Source organism: Tenrec ecaudatus, chromosome 6 (genome assembly GCF_050624435.1).
Source record: "Tenrec ecaudatus isolate mTenEca1 chromosome 6, mTenEca1.hap1, whole genome shotgun sequence".
Classification (NCBI taxonomy): Eukaryota; Metazoa; Chordata; class Mammalia; order Afrosoricida; family Tenrecidae; genus Tenrec; species Tenrec ecaudatus.
The window spans coordinates 52,190,774-52,213,758 of record NC_134535.1 but is presented as its reverse complement, the minus strand read 5'-3'; the positions used below and the strand labels follow the sequence as shown (position 1 = coordinate 52,213,758).

General features: G+C 40.4%; 1 protein-coding gene across 1 annotated transcript in view; it reads left to right on the top strand.

The window, feature by feature from the left end:
- Positions 1–22,985, top strand: part of NAV3 (neuron navigator 3) — a 924,907-nt gene that overhangs the window by 179,774 nt on the left and 722,148 nt on the right. The window contains exon 2 of the mRNA XM_075551244.1: positions 9,485–9,619. The gene's annotated coding sequence lies outside the window, so the exon portion shown is untranslated. The remainder of the gene's footprint in view (positions 1–9,484; positions 9,620–22,985) is intronic.

Genomic DNA, 22,985 nt, shown 5'->3' with positions numbered 1-22,985 from the left:
GGGACAAGAGAAAAGTAAAAGGAAATAGAGGAAAGAACCAGCAGACAACGGGTATTTATAGAGGTCTAAATACAGGCATTTACATCTGCAAATATATATAGGATGGTGGGAAAATAGATCTATGTGTATATATTTATAGGTTTAATTAAGACATCAAATGGATATTGGACCTCCACTCAAGTACTTACTCAATGCAAGAACCCATTGTTCTATTGAATTGGCATTCCATGATGCACACCTTCCCGACATGATCGCTGAAGACAAATGTGTGCATAAGCAAATGTGGTGAAGAAAGCTGAAAAGCATCTGGGGTCTTAAAGGCTTGGAGATAAACAAGCAGCCATCTCGCTCAGAAGTATCAGAGCCCACATGGAAGAAGAACACCAGCCTGTGTGGCTATGAGGTGTAGAAGGTATCAGGTATCAGACATCAAAGATCAAAAAATTGTATCAGTGGGTGCCCACCTTCCTGTTATGATCGCTGAAGACAAATGTGTGCATAAGCAAATATAAAGAAAGATGATGGTGCCCGGCCATCAAAAGGTATAGCATCTGGGATCTTAAAGATAAACAAGTGGTCATCTAGCTGAGAAGCAACAAAGCCCATGTGGAAGAAGTACACCAGCCTGTGCGATCACGAGGTAGTGAAAGGATCAGGTATCAAAGAACAAACACATCATATCATTGTAAATGAGGGTGAGTGAAGAGTGGAGACCCAAAGCCCCTCTGTAGGCAACTGGACACCCCCTTACTGAAGGGATGTGGGGAGGAGATGAGCCAGTCAGGGTGCAACAATGAAACATATAATTTTCCTCTAGTTCTTAAATGCTTCCTCCCCCTACTATCAAGATCCTAATTCTACCTTACAAATCTGGGTAGACCAAAGGATAGACATTGGTACAGATAGCAACTGGAAACACAGGGAATCCAGGACAGATGACCCCTTCAGGACCAGTGGGGAGAATGGTGATACCTCCTGGAGGGTTGAGGGAAGGTGGTGTAGAAAGGGGGAACCGATTACAAGAATCTACATATAACCTCCTCCCTGTGGGATGGACAACAGAAAAGTGGGTGAAAGGAGACATCGGACAGTGTAAGATACAACAAGATAATAATAATTTATGTATTATGAATGGTTCATGAGGGAGAGGAGTGAGGAGGGAGGCGGGAAATGAGTTGGTATTAAGGGTTCAAGTAGAAAGCACATGTTTTGAGAATGATGATGGCAACAAATGTACAAATATGCTTGACACAATGGATGGATGTATGGATTGTGATAAGAATTGTATGAGCCCCCAATAAAATGATTTAAAAAAGGAAATGTAAAGGCTAGAAGGGAGGTGTTACCACTCAAGCAAGTTGGTGCTAGCTGGTTTCTTTGTACAGAGCAATTGTGCATTATACATAATTGTGGGCAGGAACACATTTTCTCCCCCCTACCCCAAGAATAAATAGTTTACATCTAGAGGCATTCTTCCCAAATGATTTACCTCCTGGACTTTTATTTCCTTCAAATACATTTGGTCCCATCATTCTTATGTGTGACAAGAATGCTTTACTTTGAAACTCCTCTGTTCACATCCTCAAGGTCTGAACAATTGTAAATCAGAAAACAAATAAGCACACAACCAATACATTCACATTTTCTGGAAACTCTAGGATTTTAGCAATTGATTGATGACTTTAAATTTTACCAATTATTTAAACAGTGTGGGCTCTTGGAGTAACATATACTGGTTACTATTATTTAAAAAAACATTTTATTAGGAGCTCCTAAGATATTAGGAAATTCCATAGTTCCATCAGATTATGCATAATTGTCCAATTGCTTCAATCATCATTTTCTTTTCTTCTTGAACGCCTTGATATCCGCTCCCCTTTATCTCCTCCCTCCCCTACTATACCAACCCCCTGGACTCTCAACATACTATGATAATGATTGTTATCCTACCACAGCTTCCACCATCCCATGTATCTTATCACCTAAGGTTCTGATGTTCATTCCCTTCAAATGGGGTTATATATTATCCTTGCTATCAGTTGCCTCTTCCTCCCCTGCCCCCCTTTCCTGTATCCTCAGGGAGTCATTACTCCCCTTACTGTTTCCAAGGGGTTTATCTACCTTCACTTTCGTGCATCAGAAGATCTTGATTGTACCAATGTATGTATGCAAGTTTAGCAAGATTTGTGAGGTGAAACTAAGGCCATAATAGTGGGAGAGAGAAAATTTTAAGAATTAGAGGATGCTTATGTATTTCATCAGTGCTCTACTGCACTCTGGATATATTGTCCCTTCCACACGGCCCTTCTGTGGGGAACTGACCCTTTATTTTACATGTGGGCGTTGAGTCTCCACCTGGCCTATGTTCCTTCACGTCAGTTGATTACTTGTTTTTGAACTTCTGGTATCTATTCCTGTCGACACCTCCTGATCATATAGACTGGTATGCTTCTTCCATGTGAGCTTTGTTGCTTCCCTGTTAGATGGCCACTTGTCTGACTTCAAGCCTTTAAGACCCCAAACGGTTTATCTTTTATTTTTTTAAACGTTTTATTAGGGGCTCATACAACTCTTATCACAATCCATACATATACATACATCAATTGTATAAAGCACATCCATACATTCCCTGCCCCAATCATTCTCAAAGCATTTGCTCTCCACTTAAGCCCTTTGCATCAGGTCCTCTTTTTTTTGCCCCTCCCTCCCCGCCTGCCCCTCCCTCATGTGCCCTTGGTAATTTATACATCGTTATTTTGTCGTATCATGCCCTATCTGGAGTCTCCCTTCCCCCCCTTCTCTGCCGTCCTTCTCCCAGGGAGGAGGTCACATGTGGATCCTTGTAATCAGTTCCCCCTTTCCAACCCACTCACCCTACACTCTCCCAGCATCGCCCCTCACATCCTTGGTCCTGAAGGTATCATCCACCATGGATTCCCTGTGCCTCTAGCCCTCATATGTACCAGTGTACAACCTCTGCCCTATCCAGCCCTGCGGTTTATCTTTTAATAGAAGGGCACCATCCGTTTTCTTCACCACATTTGCTTATGCACCTATTTTGTCTTCAGTGATATACTGGTTATTTTTACGTGCAGTAGTTTATAGACCCTTTAAAATATTTCACTCCTTTCTGTCTTCTGAGATTCTTTGTATGTGAAGACAGCCCTGTTGTGTGACACTGCAGTCGAAATATATTACCCAATTCTCTTACTTACATAGTAATACAAATGAAAAGGGAAAACGCTTCAAAGACTTTATGCACTGACAGACTGAGGTGTGAAAGAGAGATAAGATTTAGGTCAAATGAAAGCTTTAAGATTGTGCGACACCCTAGAGGTGTGATCCTCCTACATCCCAGTGCTCAGACAGTTGCATCCGTGCTTCCTGGGTGTTCTGTTCAGTACGTGTCACTCTCCACAAGGAGATCCTTCCAGTCGGCTGCTGTGCTTGCAACTGTAACCCCACTGATACGGATGAGTGTATTGAGCACCTGGCAGCCAGACACTTAAGCAGGTAACGTGTGGCGCCAGCAAGGAGTCAGAAAAGAATGCACTAAGAAATGAAAAGAACACCTCGTTGCCAGGCTCTCTGAAGTGTTTTTTGCCAACGGTTCAAATTCCCCGGTAGTCTCTTAAGCAAAGAGCGGCAAACTATGCAGACCGTGGCTCTAAGCCAATAGGAAAGAACTACCTTCCTGTGTTTATCTTACTGATCAATGTATTGATCCTGCAGGGGCACAGAGTGGGTAACGTTGGGCTGCTAAACACAGGGTTGGTACGTCAAAATGACCACAGGAGAATGTTGAAGCTTTCAGCACTCACAGAGATTTCTCCCTCCGAGACCCACAGTGGCAGTTCTACCTTGACCTATGTGGTCACGATGCATCAGAATTGACTTGATGGCAGTGAATTTGTTTTTTATATAAGATTTTTAGGTGCTCTTGAGTGAGTATTAGACTGTCAGGTCAATGGTGAAAAGTTGGTCTTTGAGAGAAAGCTGAGGTTATCTGCTCCTATAGATTTACAGTTGCAAAACCCATACAGAATTGCTGTGAGTTGGAATCAAATCAATGGCAGTGAGTTTATTATAAGATACTTGGTGCCATTTTGCAATCAATGACATTATTTCTAGCAGAGCATAACTTAGAAACTCCCCACCCCATTTTCATCTATTGTCATGTTTAGTTATGTTCTTATGCAAGATCAACAAATGTGTTCGATGTTGCCAAGGATGCCTGTGGTAGCCTCCTTAAGCAGAGGCTAATTTTAACACCTGCAGTTCCGAAGCCAACTGGGGTTTTTAAAAGTACCCAAGATAGAGTTGGCCCAAAAGAATTTGGAAGAGTGATCTTTAGATTTTAATCCCACAGTCCTCCGAGTTAGGTGAATACATTTCTGGAACCCAGATAAGCCTTGAATGATGCTATGGTTTTAAGCAAAGCTTCTTTTCTGTAGCATACACTCCCTGGAGAGTCTCATGTTACATTACACTGAAAAAAAGGGTCAAATATTTGCTGTTGATGCACTGAATATTTAATTTTTGCTATCTAAGCTATGCAGGGTCACCTGAGTCGGGACTGACTCGATGACAGTGAGTGAGTCAGTGAAACTGTATAGGATGTCATCATTCCAAGTGTCAGCTCAATTGTTTTCATCTAAATGCAGGTAATTCTCAATTTACAATGTATTTGAATTATGACAAGCTGCTATTATGACTCCATGTTTTAAATACATGAGTACTGCATACAATGTTGCACTGCTCTGAGGGTTCCTTTGTGCTTGATAATGCCCAGGACACCCTCCTCACAGTAGATGGAATCGACCCCCAGCGAGGCTCCAGCTGTGACCGCCTACAGATCAAGTGGCCATTGCCACTTTAGAAACATTGGACCTGTGGACTACCATTGCGCAGGCAAAAAAAAAGGCAACAGATGGATATGTGGTAACATTGTGCAATTTCTGGAAAAATTATGTTCTTCAATGTTTTTGGAACATTGCTTCTTCTTGGGAGGAAGTTATAGAAAAAGTCGCTCGGGGAATATGGAAAGATGCTGAATTATGTGAATGCACTGTAAGCATTTGGTCAGGGTAATATGATGGAAGATATTGGTGGGAAAATTACCCATGTGGTACAGATATTGAATTTAGAACTTGATGTTACCTATGTGCAACAGTTCATAGATCAGTGTGATAGTTATCTCATGTTACCATACCAAAAACACCATGTGTGAATGTCTTTTGCAATGAACAGCAGCGGAGGTGGACATATGGGACCTCCTCTGGCTTCCTTATTGCCAGGAGTCAGACATGCCTCCACACTCCATATTTCTTCACCTAGTATAACACCAAACCCTTCCAACTCCCACAGTACTTGATTCTATACTGGGTTTGCTCATCATTCACACAGAGCTGACAGAGAGTATTCACCATTCAGAGAATGTATTAGGGAAATTAGTAGATTATCCCAACAGGATCAGCAAACACATAGTCATTGTTCAAAAGCCACACTTCTCTCAGACAACAGCCGAGTTGATCTCTGGTCCTCCATGTTGCAGCCATGTGGCTCTTTGGCCTTTGCTTCTGCAGGCCAAGAAGCTGGCTTGGTTCTCATGCTTTACTAAAGTCAACGTTTAGTCCCACCTTAAACCTGTATCCCCCAACTCCCTCCAAAATGGGATCATAGCTACAGGTATATGGTCCAAAATTGTAATATATCACACAAGGAATCATATTTATTGACTGCATCACAAGGTTAGAAGGATCATATGTATTGACTATATGACAACTTTAGTGAAGAGAAATCTCCTCTGTCTTTTATTTTCTTCTTCAAAATTTAGGAGTCTAGAAGTTAAATTCAGAACTCTAGATCTGAGGGACCTCTCTGTCACTCCTCCAGTAGGTCCTTATCTTTTCAGTCTGCTTCTTGGTTCCTTGGAGATTACCATGTGTTTGGCATCTGTCCTTCCAGATGATCCAGGACATCCCATAAGCGCAGTTCTTCCCACAATCGACACAATGTCATTGTTGTCCAACTCTTCTTAATTTTCAGAGTAAATTTTTATAATTGGTATGTATTTTGTATGGATCCATATAATGAAATATATGTTTAAGTTAATATTTAATGTTTATAACACCTAGAGTCAAAAATTAGGTTTGATGTGATTGAACTATGGAATGTTATGATATATGTATTAACTTACAATAATAAATATTAAAAATGAACAATTAATCAATAAGATCGAAAGGACAACATGAGCCTAGGAATAAAGCTCAGAAGGTGGAAGTGATCGAAAAGAAGGAGAGATGGAAATGGGAAACAAAGTGAGGAAGTGGGAAGAGTATTGTTGCCTTGTGGGAATTACAGTCAATGACCTGAAACAAAATGTGTATGAATTGTTGTGTGGAAAATCAATTTAATCTGTTAATCTTGACCCAAATCATAATAAAAAATTTTAATGAAAAAATATATTATTATACCTCCTAAAAGAAAGATCAGGTTTATAAAGTTATGGAAAATAAAAAGCAATAATAGGAAAATGCAAGGGAAAGAGAGCGCTTTGACAGATGTCAGAAATGCTTTACAGAGCCATTGGAATGGAACGCCTTTGTGCAGCAGACCTGTATATGGATTTCTGACTTCCCTGGAAGACATGGGTGTGCAGCAATTCTGAGTGTGCACTGTTATGTAACCATCTCTTTCTAGGTGTAAATCATACTTCTAGATGTAAATCGTAATTTAAAGGGGCATGCCCATACACCAAAACTTCCTACTTCCTCTTTTAAAGCACGGCCTATGAGACAGTGACTGGCTGTTTAGTACCTGGCTCTACAGAACATTTAAAATGCCCTGAACTGTGTTATTTGCTGATTTAGACCATGACCAATTTCTAATGACAACCATGTGTTGACACTGAACATAGAGTAGGGAAGAGCTGTACATAATCTTGTGCAGCTTGGTCCCACCACAAGAGTAATTTTCTTTTTCATTTTTTTAAAAATCAGCCTGTATGCCACAGAAGAATCCAAGTTGGTTTCAGTTTTACTTTTCCTCTTTGACAGCCGCACAAACCAATGTTGAGTTCTGATGGGTAAGGAACAGAGGTTTTTAAGGCTTTATTTGGACTTTATTTATTTGTATGTATAAATTTAATCCCCCCCCCTTTTGCTTGTAGGCTATAATACATGCAAAGGAAAACTTATTCTATATAGTTACATAACCCATCTCATCAAATCAATGGAAGTATTCCATTAATGCTCACCCCCATATATTTGTGGACTTTATTTCCTTTTCTATCTTCTTTTCTTGTCTTCCTGTCCCTTCTCTCTCCTCTCCTGCTGCTACCTGTCCTCACCTCCACCCCAGGCCTTGGCATAGACTTTTAACTCTTATCCTTTGAGATGAGAACTATTTTTGTTTTGCCTTTATAATAATGATTTCATAAAACACTTATCTTTATGGGACTGACTCACTTCGCTGAGCATTAATTCTCTAGTTTTGCCCATGTCATGAGGTTTTCGATCGACTTGTCATTGGTTTTAAGAGCCCTAGTATTCCACTCTTTGAGTGTGTCAACGTTTATTTATATATATCTCTACAGTTGGGGGTTTTGATCATTTGATCATTTGCATCTTTTTCCTATTATAGAAACCGCTGCGACAAACAGGAGTGTGCATATGTCTGTTTGTGTTTTGTGCTTTAATTTTTAAATTTTAAGGGTCAGACTAGTTTTCATTTGTCCTTGACCTTATGCCATTTTTCTTATGCAAAAGTATGCATTGTTGCGATTATGTATGCAAACATACAGTACTATTATTTTATAGGAGGCATGGTGGCATAAATATCAGGCTGCTAATCACAAGGTCAGTGATTCAAACTCACCAACTGCTCTGCGGGAGAAAGATGGTGCTGTCTGCTTCTAAAATGATTGACAGCCTCACAATCCATATGTAGGGATGCTGTCAGTCAGAACTGACTGGATGGCAGTGAGTTTGGTTTTATTATTTCACCATCTCTATCTAGCCTTATAAGTAGTTGATTGCTGCCTCTGATTTAAAGGACTCCATGGGCATAAAGGCATTTTGAGACAGTCATAATACAGTAAAATAAGGTGGGTGACTTTGAACAGCGGAAATGTGTGGTCTCACAATTTTGGAAGCAGGGAGTCCAATAACAGGGTGTTGGTCTTGTTGATTCTTTGGAAGCTCTGTAAGCGTATCTCTACCCTGTCTTTCTTCATCCTCAAAGCTCCAGATGCCCCGTGGTTTGCCACTGCAAAGCCCCATTGGGTCCTGCTGCTTCCCTGCATCTGGGTATCTTCGTTTTCATGAAAACCTCCTTCCTATTCTAGTATGCCCAGATGTTAGCTGATATCTTCCTTTAATACCTTATTTCCAAAAATGGTCAAATACATCTCTTCACGGAGAATAAAATTCAATCACAACAGATACTTAAAAAAATATTTTTTAAGGAAACTGCTGGTCAGGAAAGGCTAGTTCTCCAGAGTTTTGAGTTTGAGATTTTGGCTGGTAACTTACTGACTTTTCCTCCAACAGATCTTTAACCCCACCAGGCTCTTAAGAATTGCAGACTGTTGGAATTGAATTGCCATAAAAATCTCTGTGCATTCAAACACACCACACACAGTTTGTTGTATGCCTCCCCAAGTTGTGGGAACTTGTGCTTCATCTCATAAACATTCTATGTACAGTTGAGGTCTACTCTGAGTGACTGATACCCCAGGCTAACCTTTAAGTCTATATTAACAAGACTCACAGTATCTTCTCTTCAGGAGACAGACCTGCACAGAATGTAAGGTCAGAAGTTGCATAGACAACAGGAAGTTTTAGGAGATTGATTACCACCTCATGGACCTGAGTCTGACCAATGAGAGAGAGGAGACTAAAGATGCCAATAGATACATTCCTTTCTCAAGAGATTGTTCTAAGGTGCCTTGTTGTCCCTGTGAAGCTTCATAATGACCCCACCTTATATTTTCTTTTCCCTTTTTCATTTCCCCTTGCCCTTCTCAATCTTGATCCCTTGGTATGATAATTAAGGTTTTTTTGTCAACTTGCCTGGGTCACAATTCTCAGTGGTTTGAAGGCTAACAGTTCAGTTATCCCTTATAGTCAGACCTAACCCAGTGTCATGATAACATTGTCAGTCTCCATGGCGGGATAAGATTCGGGTAGAATGGAATACTCTTACTCAGGTCATGACTCTGATATTATTAATAGACTCAGGAATGTGATCTGCTTCTAATGTAAGTGAGCCCTGTGGAAAAACCTGCTTGCTTTTAGCTGGGACTGGATCCTGCATCTGGCTCACTGACTTCTGCATCGCTGGACTTGAGCCAGTAGCTTGCATCTAGCCTGGCAATCCTGAGAGTTATCAGTGGCCTGCCATCTGATCTGCTGAGCTTGGATTCATTTGCCTCCATATTCATAGCCTGACCTGCTAACCTTGCTTTCACTTTCCTTTGCAGCTACCAGCCTGTGGCCTTCCTGCTTATCTTGAGTTCATCAGCCCTCACAACCACTTGAGTCAGGACCTGTAGTATTACATCTTACCTACATATTGGAACCTGCCTGGACTTGGACTTGCCCACTTCTACAGCTGTGTAAGCCATTTTTAACATATAAATGTCTGTGCGTGTGTGACACACTCATACACACCACCACCACCACCCCACCACCCTCCACTGGATTTGCTTTTCTCGAGAGCCCAGACTAAAACACTAGGAGTTGCATCCCCCATCACAGCCTTATTAATTGCTGTCTCATGGATGCTGAGTCATCGTGACTGTTCTGTATGAGAGAATAAACCATTGCTTAAAACTGCACTCTATTCTTTTCTCACTGTATTGTACAATATTCTATAGAATTTTTATTGGATAATTCCCAGAAGTTGATCACCAGGCCTTTTTTCTAAGTTTTTATTAGTCTGGAATTTTTGTGTGAACTCTCCCTACTGGTAACCTTGATGGTATTTCATATATCGATGGCGTAGTTTCTAGCACAATAACAACATGTCAGATATCATGGTCTGGCAAAGAGTGGTGAGTTAAAGTGTTAGTATGCAAGATTTACTTTTTTAAGTTTTTATTGAAAGATCATTTTATTGTGGGCTCTTATCATTCTTAAAACAATCCATACATCAATTGTATAAGCATATTTGTACATATGCTGCCATCATTATTTTCTAAATATTTATAGTCTGTTTGAGCCCTTGATATCAGCTCTTCTTTTTTCCCTTCCTCCCCCCTCCCATCCTCCTGACCCCTTGATAAATTATAAATTATTATTATTTTCATGTCTTATGCTGACCACTATCTCCATTTCCCCATGGTTTATGTTGGTCATCCCCCTGGGGTGCGTGCGTAGGTGATTATGTGTTGATCATTGCTACTGGTTACCCCTTATTCCCCCAAATTTACTTTAAGCTCGATATTGTATGAAATTGAAATTCAAATCTTTTTACAAAGCAAAGATGCTAATAATTTGGTGACCTCTGCTTCAGAAACTACAGTTTAATTATTAAGGTTTAGGCTCTAGAGAAATTATTAAAATATATAATTTCCACTTATGTTTATTTAAAGAGAATTAGAAAATGATATGGAGTGCAGGGGCTGTTAGAATCAGGAAGATCTCAGATTAAATCCTGTTTATAATATGTGCAAATTGAGTGATCTTGGGCAAATTTTCGCATCTTCATTTTTCTTAAAATACAGTCCATTAACAATTTAATTCTGTCTCTGGCTCTTAGTTGAACTTTCTGTATGGAGGAATAGAAAGGGAAGGGGCTGGGCGTAAATATTTGATGTTGCGACCCGCTCTACATTGCATCAGTGCAATTTTGGGTAGGGAGAATAGCTGAGTTGCTGGAAACAGAGTCTGTAGAGATGACTGGAGGTTAAATGAAAATTTCACTCAACACTAGACAGTATAGTTTGCTCCTCAGCCTGTCAGGTGGAAAACAAATAAGAGGTTAGTAAACCACATCCAGGACTGTAAGATAAGATTTGATATGACAGCCTTGCCAGGAGGTTCTCTCAGGGCAGTAGAACAGGTAGAAACAGCTTAGTTTCTCGTCCTCTCTCCTTTACCTCGCCCGGAGAAAGCCCATCTATGGAGCCTTCCTGTCTAGGACTGTTTTCCTGTTTCTTCAAGGTGGCTTACAGTTTTAAATTTCAAATAGTGAATGTTTAATTTTAGAGTATTATCAAAAATTCTAAGAGGGAAGAAAAAAAGAGATGAAAGAAAACATATGCATTTTTATATATGCGTTTTTTCTAATAAGTGATGTGAAATCTCCCAATATTGTTTTCAATCCATGTCTCTGTAACTACGACCAAAAGAGTATACAAACAGGGCATGTGAAAGGCGAATAGAGGCATAAGCATAGTTGCCATTTCCCTGGCTATCTCAGAAGCAGGACTGAGAGAATCCACCAGATCATCAAGGAAGAAGGGATACCAGCAGAGCACATTAGAAACGCAGGCCTGAAGTGGTGGAGGCAGCAAGGCCATACCACATGGGGCCAGGGGCCGCAGCAAGGAGACCATGGAACAGCAGAGAAACAGCACTGACACTGTAGAACTGTGAGTTAGAGCAGCAGGTGGGCCCTTGGGGCTGAAGACTAGAGACACCTGGCTGCTGGTGAGGAGAGGTGTTTCTGTGGAACAATAACTGTATCCTTGACATGTGATGATTCTGGCTTGTGGCAACCTGCTAGCTTCCCTAATAAACTCCCTTGATCATGACTATTGCCTGTGAGTTCTGTCTAGTCATTGCAATGGATTACCTAACCCAGCAGAGAAGTAGAGCATCATGGTGTCAGCATCAGGTAAAAGAAGGATGGAGCGTGGAGGCATGTCTGACCAGGGCCTTGGATTGTTGTAGAGTTTGGATTCTCCTCCTTCGTGTAGCCAAAAGTCAACCTGGCTATCAGGTACTTAAAAGGAATATTGTTTGAGAAAAAAATACATGTTACTGTATTTAATTAGACAATGAAGTATGATGAAGTTGGAGCTTTTTTGACAAAGCAAAATGTGTTTGAGGTTAAAAAATACCTGTTAGAAAACAGTCACGTGCTTGTTATTAGAATTTCTGCTAGGTTGGGGTGTTTTCTTGATGTACACTTAACCTTAAAAAAAAAGAATTTCGGAACCAGTCCCCATTTTGCAGCATTTCCCTTTGACAGAGAAAGAAATCCATACTCCAAAGACATCTTGTGCGTCAGAGTTTGAATAGAGGTGTTATTGGGAATGTAGAGTTCTTAGTTGGCAATCTCTAGACCCATCCTGACAGAAAGTAATTTATTACAGAGTATTAGGTGGTCCATAGACCATCTGAAGATATAACTCAAGGCAAAACTTCCTGGAGTATTTGTTGATGCCATGCAGCTCAGTTGGAATGTGGGGAAGTTGCTCAGGAAAGGTGCACCAGGCAAGCAATCCCAGACGTCTGACTGTGACAGCAGTGTCCCTGAAGCATCAGGAACGTGACTTGGCAACCACCAAACCCAAACCACACTGACTGCCACTCAGTCAGGGATGACTCATATCAAGCCCCCTGTGGGTTCCCAAGACTCTGTGTATGGGAGTGGAAAGCCCGGGCTTTCTCCTGTGATGTCAAACAGTTGAGCACTTGGATCGCAACCCAAGGCATAACCCTGATACCCCCAGGGCTCTTTGTCCACCACACTTCCCCAGGAAGCTGGTGCCATCCATGTCCTACACCAGCCAAGTGAGAGCCACTCCCAAACATGTTAGTACACTTGGCTCAGTTCATCATCAGTGCATCCAGGGGCCCATCTGTTAGTGGTGCACAGGTCCTTTGCCAGGGGTATGACTGAAGCCTGAGTTTGTCTTCAGCTTTCAGGAGCTAGGACTCATTACACGACAGTATCCCCAGATATGGAAACATTATTCAAAGCAGTATGGGCCACAAGTCATTTGCCAAATATAAAATACAGTTAGGACACTAATAATTCTAACCCATTTTTTGCCCTGAAACTTGTGCCCTTAGCAACAATAGTTGAATATATATGAAATGGGGAAAGGATATGTTCAGCTAAACTTTAAAATAAAGATGAAGGGCATCAGGAGTTCCCTGACGTTGCTTTTAGTTTTACGGTGCTTCTGCTCCAGAGGGATCCTCCAGGCTGGTTACTCTCAGCTGGTCTTCTCAAACAAAAATCAGTTGTCTTCAAGAGTGGGCTTTGTGGATTTGTAACTGTTTATGAAGCAGCCAGTATTTGAAAGCATTGTACTAGTGCTGGTCTTTGGGGTGGAATTGAGAGAAAAATTATTGACAAGCTGAATTATCCCCATATGTATTTTACATGCATTACCAATGTACAAAGAATAAGAGTTAAGTGAGATACTTAACACAGAATCAAGAACTATCCCATGTGTCCAGTTCTGTGGAGAATGAGGAGGTATAATTTGAAGGACAGATAATGATCGAGGGATTACTTAGGCTCTTAGATACTTTAAAGGTGTTTCATTCATTAGAGTCCGTGTGAAGTAGATGCCCTGTAGAGGGAGCCGTGGTGGAATGAAGATGATGAACAAGCCTCTTCCCTGCCCCCAGGGAATTTACAGTCTGGTGTGCGAGACACACATATAGTATTTTGGGTTTTTTACTTAACATGATCTAAATATCTAAAGAATATTAACCTGTATCTACACAAGCTGCTCCTTGGGAGAAAGATGAGGCTTTCTGCCCTTATAAAGATGTATAGTCTTAGAAACCACAAGGGCCAGCTTTACGCTGTCCCCTTCAGATCTTTTTGAGTTGGAATCAGCTCGATGCAGTATTTTGTTGTTGTTACAGATATTTAAAGCAAAGGAGCTCATGTGCTGCATATATCCAAGCCTCATGTGCTAAACATCCAAGCCGGTACACTTTTATCAGAGGGCTGATTGAAAGGATAGGAGGGTATGGTGGTGGTAGAGAATGGGGGCGGGGGGAGTGGACAATTTGTTCTACTTCGGTATCTCAAGAATATTCCATTTTTTGTGCCCCGGAGAACCAGGACTTGGAACAGGTGGTACAGGTACATCTGAGAAGGGGTCGGCGAGGAAGAGTCTGGCTTATACAAGGGAGCCTGTAATCTTGGAACCATGTTGGGACAGTTTCCAGTGGCATGGGAGATACCAAGCTAGGGTTTAAACTGGCTCTCTACCTTTTAGAGCTTTTTGCTTTTAAAACAAATTCGTCAGCACCCCTGAGAAACAGAGAGAAAATAACTTACGGCAAGTATGTGACAGAGCTAGGATCATGAAGCCAGGCTGCTGGCTCCGCAGCACCTGCTCTTAACCATTTTGTTAACTTGTCCATCCAGTCACTGAAACACTATCATTCCTATTTACCAGGTAGAGGAAACCAGAGGTCTGAAGAGATGAAGTCACATATCCCGAGTCATGCAGCTTGCAAGGGTCAAAGTCAGCGAGGCTCAATTCCGTATTGGTTTAATTGCTTAGCACACTTGGGCTAGTTATTGTCAGGAGAAATGCTTTCCCTTCAGCTCTTCCAAGTGTAGGTTGCTGATTTTGGCACAAATTCCCCACATTTTACATGGACAAGATTAAATGATTTTTTTTTTTAGCAGTACAGCTGGGAAGACAACTGGAATATAGCTTTCTGGGTTAATTCATTCTGGCAGACCCTTCAAGGGATGACATTGTTTCCTAAAGGAGGTATAATAAAGAATATTAGCTTTTTTTTCTGGCCCAAATTAAAAAAAAATGTTTCCTGATGCAGAACTGTAAATGAACCAAAAAAGGTCCCTTCCCAGTACAGATAGAAATTCAATTTATGGACACTGTTCCTTGAGAAAGAGAAAGTAACATGATTCCTAAGCTTTGAGCAGGGAACAAGGGCGACAGGTCCTTAGATCAGACTCCCAGAAGATCTGGGAGTCTGGCAGTTTTCAGATATATAGGGAAGTGGATACGAAGGCTATAAACTAAAGCAGACTCACTGCTGCCGAGCTGACTGACTCAGGACGACCGTATAGGGCAGGGTTGAACTGCCCTGGAGGTTTCCAAGACTGTACCTCTTTTTGCGGGGAGTAGAAGAAAGCCCCACCGTTCTCCTGAGGAGCATCTGGCACTTTCAAACTGCTGACCTTGAGGGTAGCCGCCCAGTCTTAACCACTAAGCTCCATAGCAACAAGGAGGTTGTACAGTCATCAAAGGGGTAAGACTGAAGAGGCTTGGTTGAGCTCTAGTGTGCTTTGATTTAAAGGGCCATGCTGCTTTAAAATCACTGTGAAAGTGTTCAGGAAGTGTGTGCGGGAGTTGTGCCCTGGGAAAGTATGAGGTTTTCTGTGTATAGCAGGAGAGATGAGGTGTTAATGAGTTTGTTTCTTGGGCTGAAAGGCTTTGCATATGTGTGGGGCCAAGAACTAGTTGAATCTGATTTGGTCTGGTCATCTTCTGAATGTAGCTGCTGGTCTCTGAAAAACAACGAAATAGGAAGTTATGCATCTCAATGAGTTTGTGAAAGAGGAGGGTAACTTTATGGCATAATGGTGTCAAGGATTTAAAGAGAATGGCCACTTAAGTAGGGCATGGGAGTACAAGGGAAGCTATCCCAAAAGCATGATTGGTGGCTGATCGTGCATGCCAATTGCAGGTGGGACTACAGAAATGGGAATGGGACCATGCTAGATGAAGTGGAGGTACAGGATTCAGGACCATGGGACTCTAGTACCCTAATCCTTTAAGGACACACCCAAGCAAGATCCTAAAGGCTAGCTGGCCCCTCCTTGCACTGCCTAGGGGGATGGTAGTAAGTAATCCACTTTCTGATTTACTCAATCTGAGGGCCAACTATTCACAGTGCTGGTTAATAGCCGGAAAGAATTCAGTGGAGGGGAAATCTGTATGTAGACTCAAAAGTGGATTTTAGGCTTTCACTTGAAAAGTAGCCTTCCGCAAACATGTTGCTCAGAATTTTAAACTTCAATCCACTTGCAACTGAAGCTTGAAATGACTACCAACTAGCTGAATATGCAACATGCACATACCCACAGCTATTTAGGGAAGAACGGACTATATGATTTGTGAAAACTCAAAAATTCCCAAATTCACTGCTATTGAATTGATTCTGACTCATAGTGACTCTATAGGGCAGAGGGGAACCACCCCTTTGGGTTTGAGGCTGTAAATCTTTCAGCGGGCAGAAAACCTTATCTTTCTTCTTGGTGGATCAAACTGCTGACCTTGCAGCTCCGTGAGGAACCACTGTGCCACCAGGTTGCCTGTGACTTGTGAGGCACAGTGAAGAATGAAAGTTGGTTCCAAGCATGCCTAAAAACTCAAGATCTTAGCTATGGTGTGTTGAGCCCTAAGCAATTCTCTTCTGAGTTCAGGGCCTGGGTCAAGTGGCTGCTCACTCATCCATCCAACTCTGACCCCAAAATATCTGTGTTTTAGTTTTATCGTGTTACAAAGTGTTCAATGGTTCTATCAAAATAGAAAAAAAAGATTTTACATAGCATACTAAACTTCTAAGACATTCATAAAATTTACTAAAGGAAGAACTGCCATTTAAGACAATGGCCTTGCCCTTTGTAATTCAGCATCACCTTTCTTGGCCTCTGATTGCCTCCTGGACTGAAAACATCCTTATCTGATCAAAGTAACAACTGGCAATCTTCTGTTCTAGGGTTTCCTTCCCTAACTCCTTCGGTTTTAGTCATCAGATATTCCTAAAGTCAGAGTCCACTTAATGGAAGTGGGAAAAAGATGTGGCAATTTGTTTCCATGAAGATTTACAGCCTTGGGAACCCTATGGATTGGTTCTTCTCTTTCGAGTAGGGTGGCTGAATCAGAGTTGACTTACCGGCAGTGAGTTTGGTCTGGTTCATATGTTAGGGTTCCTAACACATTCTTCTTAGGGTTTACTGCCATCAAAGCCCACCTCTCAGAAGAACTCACTTGCAAAGATAACAACACAAGTTATTAAAAATTAGCTGAGCGATGAATTTTATCTCGTAGAACTCCTTTACCGCCTTTTGGCAAAATCTCTCATCCCATCTTCTGACAGATTTCTGATCTCTGTTTGAAACATCTTTATTTGAATTGCTCTTACTCAATTTTAAATGTTTCTATTGTAAACCTTTTCCAATCTCTAAGCGTTAAGATGGTTACACAGTATAAATAGATAAACTTTAGGACCTGAGTGATAAGAGCTCTGTGGGTTTGTAGAGTCTTATCATTCGGAAGCGGCAATACGCAAATCCAAGATTTATGTCTTTATTTCTATGACACCTTCTGTGCTGGTTTCATTTACAATTTTTCCCTATTCTTTTAGGACAAAGGTAACTGGTAATAATAGATTGAAGATGAGGATGACTTAGCTATTTGGCATGCTGTCAACTCTAGCTTCGGTGACATTGACAATGAGGCTGTCACTCATTTTCCTCTGATTTGTAGTCAGTGTAATATGAAGCATTATTTCTTCGCTGGCATAGAAACTGCTTCTCAAATTTGTAATTTCAAACCTGAAAAGTAATCCCAGGGGTAGATATAAAGTGATTAAGCAAACATTTAGGTGTCTTTGGAATACAGGTAGAGGTGGATTGCCCAACAAGTAAGATAAGCGGGGCTTTACTTGACTTTTTAAAATTAATTTGTAGTAAACAGTATCACATGAGTTTCACCATAACTATGAAATTGTTAGGAATAGCAGGCAAAATTGTTCACTGTAGGTTAGTTAGTAAGCACAAGTGAGCATGTCACTAATTTGCTGGCTGGGTATCCTGCCCCTGTCATGGAGTACAAATTTGTAGGAAGATCCTGTTAGGTTGGAAGTGAGAAAGATGCCAGCCATACCTCGCAGTAGAATCTTTGATGGGGAGAAAAGATGTGAAATTGTTCACTACAGATTTGTAAATAAGCTCATGTAAACCGGGGTGTTTACCTTGCTAATTGGTTTCTTTGACATTGAATAAGGCAGTCCCTTTGTTGTGAATGACATAAAGATGACTCTTATTTGCTTATTAATATTATGTAAATTTACTCTCACATTGAAACAACTGTAGCACCCCTTCCAAAACATAACAACTCACTGCCATCAATTTGATCCCAATGCATAGGGACCTAATAGGACAGAGTAGAGCTGGCCCGTGAGTTTCTGAGATTATAACTCTTGATGGGGGTAGAAAGCCAAATCTTTCTGATTTGGAGTGGCTGGTGGTTTTGAACTGCTGATTATGCAGTAACTATTCCCAAATTATGCATAACCACTATGCTACCAGGGCCCCTGTATCAATTCCTCCCCAAACAAAACAAAACACAAAAAAGCCTACTGCCATTGGGTCAATGCTGACTCATAGTGAGCCAATAGGACAGGGTAGGACTACACATTTGAGTTTCCAAGACTGTAGCTCATTTTGAGAGTAGAAAGCCTTGTCATTCTCCAGCAGAGCAGCTGGTGGTTTGGAACTGCTTACCTTGCAGATCACTGCCCAGCCAGCACATAACCACTACACCACAGGGTTCCTACCCATCCCTACTTGCCACAAATTCTTTGTCACAATCATCTCTTCTTGCTCCACGTGCAGTTTTTAAATCACTAAAAAGCTTTGAGCTTTATCTAGCACTTAAGTAAGTCCAAATAAGAACCAAATGCACCTCTTCTGATCTAACTGTAAATTCAAATTAAAGACGTACTTAGGGGCTGGTTTAGGATCACTTGTTGAGTAAAAAGAATCTCCAGCTAGCCTGTGTTACCTAACGTTACCTGCCTATATTTAAATGTGGTTTCAGAAATGTTTCATTTAATCACTGACATAGTTAAGTCCCCTGAAATTCAGTCAGTGGCGCTCTATATTAAGATAAGCTATTGTGTATTTTTACTTTATTTTAATGGGGTATCATAGACTCAGAGAAGTAAATTGCTCAATATGACATGACTTACTATATAACTGCATATATATCTGATTCCAAAGACTGCATTTTTCATTTGACCACTCCCTGGTGTGATGTTGCCACAACTGAGCTGAGTAACAGAGGGAGGGCTTCAGTAGTCACTGGCCGTGAGGAAATGGAAGTTGAAAGTCTCGGCTATTGATGTACTGACTTTTCATCCGTAAATCATGAGTCATCACTGAAACCATTACTGAAATATTAACTGGCTTTCAAACTAGAGCCAACCCACCTACCTTCCTAGAACTTTCACAACTCGTTGGAATCCACAGTAGTTTATCTCTGACAAAAGCAAAGTTAGGAAGTCTGGAGTTCATCTAGTGGTCATTAGCTGTGACTCTTAATTATTTATTAATTAAACAAAGAAAAATTGAATTCTTACCATGTACTGAGGAATGAGCCGTATCTTAGGGATACAATAATAAGCAAAAGTATATTTTATTCCTCGTGGAGTTCTTTGTTTTCGTGAACATTGCTATTAAGTTGATAGTCACATAGGTAATTCTTTAGTTGGAATTACGACAGCTATTGCAATGGAGGAGTGCTGGGTATTATGGACGTACTAAACCTGAGACAGGTTAGTGGGGAGCAAAATGAGCTGGGTGAGATGGATTGACAGCTTCAGACACGGAGTGCAGGTAGATTCTGGAATCATCAAAGGACAGTAAGTAATTCATCTGTTAGGCACCAGAGGACTGAGTGAGAAGACTTATAACCTGGGGCCATCACACATGTTTAGTCAATGATGACAATAACTTTAATTCCTATTCTTCACAAAGAAAGTTTTGTAACCCATAATTAAAAACTAGCGCAATGCTTGCATATAGTGTGAAGAACATACATTTCCCTGAACTTTTGTTATTGCTATTGTGTAAACCATCCTCCAAATTAGTGACTTAAGTCTACAACTGATTAATGATTAATTTTTCTCTCAGTTTTGTTGAGTTGATTGGATTCAGCTGGGTTGCTCCAAGAGGCTTAGATGGGAGATAACAGGCATCTTCTGGCTTAGTTTTGGGTGCCCCAGAACTTCACTTCTACCCTATGCTGTAGGTCAAAAAGGCACAAAGGACAGCTCAGTCATGGGAGAGGAGACTGGGCTTCACCTCTTGGTTTGGAAACGTGAGGTTTTATTGGAAAGTAAAATGTGAGCAGAAATAATAAAAATAATGTTATTGCCACCATCTGTTCACAACACAGTCTGCCCTGCTGAATAAAGGAATGGATGCTAGTCAGGATTGAGTTTCACTGAGGAGACTGGTTTCTGATTTGATTGATATTGGGGAGCTGCCAGAACAAGGAAAGTTTCCTGAATCTTATCTTGCTGTGATTCATTTAATCAATATGGTATGGCATTTCAGAATACAGTCTAGTCAAATGTGTTTGGTCAACTTATCTACTGTTTCTAAGCTCAGTTTATTTTTTTAAAGTCTATTAAACATGTATAAAAGTTACTTTGTCTTCCATATTACGTTGTGGGGAGATGGTGAATAACTCATTTATTTAACAACAATAGCAGCAAATTCATAGGGGCTTACTTTATGTATGTCACTATTCTAAGGACTTGTTACTAAAATTTTTAGCAGGCTAAGGGACAGCTCAGTGGTCGTGTAAAAGGAGCCCTGGTGGTGTAGTGGTTTATATGTTGGGTTATTAACCACAGGGTCAGTGGTTTGAACCCATCCATTACTCTGTAGGAGAAAGATGCGAAGTTTTGCTCTTATGTAGATTTCTAGCCTCAGAATCATCACAGGGCAGTTCCACTCTACTCTATAGGTTTCCATCAGTCAGAAGTGACTTGGCAGTGCGTTCAATTTGGAGTTTCAGGTGTGTCAGGAAGTGTTCTTTGTTCCAAGGAGAACTACTGATAGAAAAAGATATATTGCTGCCATCATGTGTCAATCAAATGATGGGACAAATGTGACTTTACAGTTTGGACATAGAGTGGGAAGAAAAAGAGCTCAGTTTAACAAAAATTAGCAAAGATACACACATACCTACTCAATGCCAGGCTTGGAAAATTTACCTCAGTAGATAATGGATTCCCCTGTGAATGCTCTCCCAAGGTTACTACTTGTTTGGGTAGCTGTTAGGCTTTGGAGTGGACTGAGTAATTGAAAGCTTCTGCTGACTTTAGAGGGAACTGACATACAGATCTGATGATGAAAAACTTTTTTCAAATGTTTGCGAAGAGTTTGCTCCTTATGGTCTTAATGTCACTGGACAGATGTGACTAATGAGTTTTAGAAATTGCTTTAAAATAGTGATTCTTAGAAAGTCCTGTCACTCTTATGACAAATATGCCCACTTTCCCTTCTTTCTGGTTTTATAACCTTTAGCGAAATGCCCCCTGTTTAAGAGGAATAAGAATGAAGGAATTTTCTCTTTCTTTTTTTACTAAAAATATGTAAGAACCTCCTTTAAAAAGTACTGTGGTATAGTTTAAAAACTTAAGCTTTTGTATGTGGAGTTGTAAAATATTATATGTCATTATAATAATATGTTATAATTATTTAATACTATTTGGCACATATTGGAACTGCAGTACATTTTTTACTATCTCACGTTACATTCCACATACAATCTCACATACATTCCAATTTAAGATCTATGATTGATTTCAAATTAACATTGGATCTTTGTATCAGTTTTTGTTGTCAGGATTTGTAGCTATTTTGTATATGAAGTCATCTTTCAATGTAATCTGAGTAATTTATGATGTTGGTCAATTATTGCTACAATGGTCAATCACTTTGTTCTGCATTATAGTAATTATCTAGAGGAATACACAGGGATAAAAAAAGAGTCCTCTTTATAATTTATAAAGAAGGTTGGGAACAAACATGACATGGAAATGTATTGGTGATTTTCTTCTGAAAAATAGCCTTCACTCAGGCATCCTTAATGTTTAATGGTGACATCATCTGTTTCTCTGACATCAGACAATGGGCAGTTAAACACTGAAATATCATGTGAATTATTGGACAGTGAAAGGCCTGCTTGATGAGTGAGTCAGAAGTGACACATCAACATTGTTCTTTAATGTTTTCATGCATTTTCCTCCCAGAAAACTGTCTTGAAAACTTGCTTGATTCATTTTCCTTTTATTTACCAGAAATCTCTAAGAACTTTATTTTTAGTTTGGCTTTTGCATCAGTTCCCCTAGAACAGAACACCTGCTATATTTGAAATTTTATCAGGGCAACTGTTACACAGGAAGTGTGGTAGAAGGATTATAGACATTAAGATAATATAAAATTTGAGGGATAAAGTTATTTTCAAGAATTTTTACAAAAGGATTTCTATTTTTCATTAGTTTGATTTATGTATGCCATACCTGAAACAGACAAATTCTTTAAAAGTAGTTACTTTTCATTTGCAAACAATTGTTAGTTGGTTTGATCAAAATAGTCAGTATTTTGTGGAGGGTTAGAATGAAAAGAAGCGACTCTAATTTAGGAAGACCTCGTAAGGAGTAACTAACACATAAAGCTTATTCTTTTCTCTAAATTATCTGATTTAGGTATATCTTTCTCCTTTCCCAAACTATACCATTTGAATTGTTTTTGATCACTTTACTTAGTTCATTGTTTCACAAAACAGTCACATAGTTTTAAAATTATCTAGAGAACTTTTGGAAGCCTCTAATATGCAAGGCCCTGTCCTGTCCCACACCAGGTAACAGCATCTCTGGGTGGTGGGGACCGGGGATAGCCGTTTCATCCATGTGCTTCCTATGGCTCTTGTGTGTGACAAAGGTTGTGCACCAGCCTTCAGTTCTGATGCACAGGTCTAGCAGCCGAGGTGGAATGGCAATTAGCAGCCCTCTCCTTCCTGGAACCATCGAGAGGAAAAAGGTCCATTGCCTGTCTGTTCTCTGCTCTCGGCTTTCCTCCCATTGCTGCCACGAGGCCATGTTTACAACATTATTTAGAGCCCAAGTGGCCCCAGGATGCAGTTTTAGCAAGGTTCCAGTTTGGCTGCCATTGTTGAATGGAATTGCTTTCCATAGAGCCAAGTCATTTTTTTCTCTCAACTTTAA